Genomic DNA, 4,769 nt, shown 5'->3' with positions numbered 1-4,769 from the left:
CAGTAAAAACTTTAACTGCAGATGATCCCAACTCACACCGCTCCCATCAACAGGTGTGTACCTCGCCACCTGGCTGAAGGAAGCCGCAAAATCGTGTTTCCACAGCTGGTCTGAGAAGCCCGAGGTCAGGATCTCAACTGCTCTGTGGATTTAAAATATTCCCTTCAGTTATTAAAATGTGAGACTTGGTCCTCGGAAAATACTTCTGTCTACATTCGGACGTGTTTGCTCACCCTAACGCAGATTTATTTATCGAAAATGGGCAAAACCTTTGTAAAAATATAAGTCATAAAGGAACTGGTTTTTTCACCTTTGCTTGAACATCCTGGTGTTAATGATGGCTGAATTTTCATATCAACAGTAACAACAGCTAAAGTTACATCATAACAGGAGACACACACACACACACACACACATCTGCTCATTAAAACCTTTGAAAGGTCTTCATCCAGTCTTTGCATAAAGCCAACCCAGACATGTTTCAGGAGCTAAATTTGATTCAGAAATCTGGGAAAATGTCTTTCCTGATTGCATTTAATAAAAAACAATAGAAATTCCAGACACGTTCTGTCTTTGTTTATGAGGTACGAGAAGTTGTTGTTCCAGCGTGACGACGTTTGCAAAAACCAAACCAGGAGAGAAGAACTTGGCAGCTTTTTGTCTCGGCCTCTTGGCAGTTGGAGATCTATCCCTGTCATCGTTGTCGTGACCCGGTGAGAGGAGGCAGAACCTTTTTGGTGAGCTGTTCTCAATGAGCTGTTCCCCTTCAGCAGAGATTTATTAGATGAGTTGAAGTTGAGGCTTTTTCCCCTCACCTAAAGAGCTCTTTGCCTTTGTAAGCGTGTCGATTATCACACCGCATCACATCACTGTCAGACTGAGATGATAAAACTTTCCACTCTGGGATGAAAATAAGTCCCTTCTGTGTCTTTCCTCATTCATCTGTATTGTAATACCCACCGTTTATTTATATAACGAGTCTTGAAGGGATGCTTGGATAGATTGTCTCAGAAAAGTTTATAAACTGAATAAAATCTTCAGCTAAGAAAACCTTAAAGATGAACTAAGAACTTGATTCATTCAGAATTCTCACGTAACTGATGAGTCACAAAATGTTAAAGATATGTGATGAGACCGACCTCGTGTCCTCTTCACAGCAAGTTCAAAGCATTTGAAACATTAAAGAAATAAACTGGAAGATCTAACAGATCTGGGGAAGAGTCTAGTTTTAGCTTCAAAAATCAAAGAGACTAAATTTGGAGTGCAGAAAAATCCTAAACCTTTAGAAATGAGAGTGAGGAGTGTGTTTAATCACATTTATTCATTATCAGAAATTGTGCCGCCGCCTGATTGATAAACAGAAAAGCATCAGTGGAAGATTTTGTTTCCAAAGTGAACAAAACAAACAAATGAGTCATGAAATCGAGAGAAACGAAAGGAAGAAAATTATGAAGTCACGTTATTTTCCTCAGAAACATAAATAAACACCAACTTTGAGCTGATAAAGTACATCGCTGCTTCTCCACTTCTGTGAAAACCCGAATGAGTCCAGTCTGGGATTTTTCATCAGTGTCAACCATTCTCAATGTGAGTTCTCAGTTTTGGATCAAGGTCTTCTTTATTTCCAACAGATTTTGTTAACCGCCCCTGCAAAAGCATCAGTCTGCATGCTGAGCTGGTCTGCTGTCAGTGAAGGAGAACAGTGTCCAGACCTGATCCCTTAAAGTGCTGTCTTCATGAGAAATGTTGCAGCAAAAGGATAACGGTCCCAACTTTAAAACAAGCACCAACTTTTAGGTTTTGTGAATCTTCTAATCACCTACAGATTTACCTTGAACTCATTCAGTTGAAAGCTTCGAAGCTAAAGTAGCACCTCAATAGTGCAGACGGTGATGTTCTATCATTGTGCCTACCTTTGCTCCCAGAGGTCTAAAACAGCGTGGTCTGGCTCATGAAGAAGCTCTCCTCTTCCTGAATGTCTCCTGACTGCATCACCTTCACCAGTCGAGACTCTCCACGGTACCTGATGGATCTTTTATCTTCATAATCACCATCCATGTATTCATGTGTGTGTGTGTGTGTGCGTGTGTGCGTGTGTGTGTGTGTGTGTGTGTGTGCGTGTGTGCGTGTGTGTGCGTGTGTGTGCGTGCGTGCGTGTGTGTGTGTGCGTGTGTGCGTGCGTGTGTGTGTGTGTGCGTGCGTGTGTGTGCGTGTGTGCGTGCGTGTGTGTGTGTGTGCGTGTGTGCATGCGTGCATGTGTGTGTGTGTGTGTGTGTGTGCGCGTGTGCGTGTGTGTGTGTGTGTGTGTGTGTGTGTGTGTGTGTGTGTGTGTGTGTGTGTGTGTGTGTGTGCGCGTGTGTGCATGCGTGTGTGTGCATGCGTGCATGTGCGCGTGTGTGTGTGTGTGCGCGCGCGTGTGTATGTGTGTGTGTGTGTGTGTGTGTGTGTGTGTGTGTGTGTGTGTGTGTGATGAATGCATTAAAGTACCTCCTTGTAGCCTGTAGCTGATTAAATCAGGTCTCACTTTGAGTTTTGCCCATTTGGAGTGAGTAAGTTGGCGTGAGTCTTTCTTACTTCCTTACACCTTTAAAAAATGCTTATTTGCTTTTACAACAGGCTCCGTGGGCAGCCGGGGAAGGGCAGCGCAGATGGATTTGTGCTTCGTTACTTTTTTTTCTTCCTTTAACAGCTCGTTTAAAATCACAAGGGCCTGAAGCCCAAGACAGATGGAGCCTACGTAGGAAAGAAACAGTCTAATTCCAGTCAAATACCTCCTAACGTGACGTAACTCTACACCTTTGTGAAAATGCTTTAGGTGCTGTCGGGAATGTTCCAAAAACAATTTAGGAGTCGAGCATTGAACGTTTTTTTTTTCTGCACCTCCAACATGAACTTTAACCAGAAGCCTCCAGAAGTAACATCAGACCAAGAGTGAACTTCCCGAGTCTCGTCTTGAGTGTAGCTCGATCAGTCCCTCCTGATCTCACTGTGAAATTGCTAAAGCTGAGTTTGAAAGTATTCATGCATGTCATATATCACCAGCTCACCTTATCTGAAACGCTGCTATACTTTCACACAGAGCCTTGCTTGTTCACATCAAAGAAACATTTTAAAGTCCCTTAAGCTCCCTGCAGAGGGGCACGAATATTCCTCCTGCAAGTAAACAGCTGAGTCGCAGGAATAGTTGTGGGAAAGCCACGCTGGTCTAGCCAGCGCTTTGAGTTGTTTGTTCTAAACTAACCACAACAACGCCAAATACTTTTTTAAAGGCTGTTGAGATGAAATGAAACAACAATCAAAGGTGAAGAAATCTCTGAGGTAAATTAGCTTTATTTTAAAAAAAGAAAGAAAAGTTTATCACACAAGGCAACAAAGAAAAGAAATGCAAACTGTGAACAAACCACAGGACCCCCTCTAACTCCCTCCACCCCCTCTCACACACTCACACACACACACACACACACACACACACACACACACACACGCACTCAGAGGCAGCGAAGGCCTTCTCATTATAACCAAATCAAAGGAGCAGGAGAACAGGCCTTGCATTGTTCTGATTGTGTTTACTTACACTAAAAACATAAAACCTGGACAACCTGACCGTACAGCGGAGGGCAGACATGAATCCAAACACGAAGCCTTACAGCAGGACCCTTTTTTAAACATTTACCCAACGTTACAACAGAAACAGAAAGGATCAGGACTATTAAATACATGTAGACTCATCACTTTAAGACAAACTATACACGTCTCAATGGGCACTTTTTGGGGAGGAAATGGGATCACAAAAGAAGGTCTCCTCTAGGTTTTTTTTTCTTAAGTAACATCAAACCTGCATGTCGAGGTAAGCATGCCACGAGGGAATACGAAGGAAGCGATTCCCTTAAAAAAAGGAGTCTCTTAACCATATCCCCACTCACTTTGTAATTCGCCTTGACAGTAAATCAGTTCTCTAGCCTGGCCCCTTGGACTCCTCCAACTCTCGGTCCTCCTCTCTCAGCATTCCTGCACACATGAATCACTCCAACTGCTGGCTTCTAAAAGGCATTTCCTGCCCGACCCTCTCTCCTTCTCCACTCCGTCTGACTCCTCTGCTGAAAGCCGGGCGGGAACCTCGTTGAGCTTTGATTCAGACCCAGAGGGTGAGACAGGAGAGGAGCTCTGGGTTTGCTCTGAGAGAAAAGAGAGCAGGATGGATTCATAGAGTTCACGTTGCATTTATAGTGCTTCAAAATCCTTTCAAATGGCAACACAGTCCAGTGGTAAAAGCACTCGTATAGCACAGCCTTCCATTAGGACTGAGGCGTGCTTTCTCTCTAAGACAGGTGTTCGTTACTCCTCGTTAGACCATCAAACGCTGAACGTTGTCACAGATTTTCAAAGTAAAATAAAATTAAGTACATATAGTGTTTTCATCCTCTTAACAAACAACAAAGACTGATTATTCCCAATTACAAAGTACTTAAAGGAGCACAAATGTACAGAGTGGGGACATGAAGCTGCACACCTGCTAAACAGTCCACAGCATATGTACAGACAAGCTGTTTTAATTCTTCCGTTCAGCTCAGCAGACTCAAAGAGACCAAAGCAGCGCTTAAAAAGGTTAGACTAAATAGTTTTTTATATTTACAGACAAAGGTTTATTTACAGAGATCACCACACAAAGATCACAGACGGAGAGTCTGAAGAGAGTCGGACGAGTGGAAGAAGAGGTCATGTGTTGCCTACTGAGTGTGTGTGTGTGTATGTGTATGTGTATGTGTATA

Source organism: Nothobranchius furzeri, chromosome 5 (genome assembly GCF_043380555.1).
Source record: "Nothobranchius furzeri strain GRZ-AD chromosome 5, NfurGRZ-RIMD1, whole genome shotgun sequence".
Taxonomy (NCBI): Eukaryota; Metazoa; Chordata; class Actinopteri; order Cyprinodontiformes; family Nothobranchiidae; genus Nothobranchius; species Nothobranchius furzeri.
Note: the sequence above shows the minus strand (reverse complement) of the source record.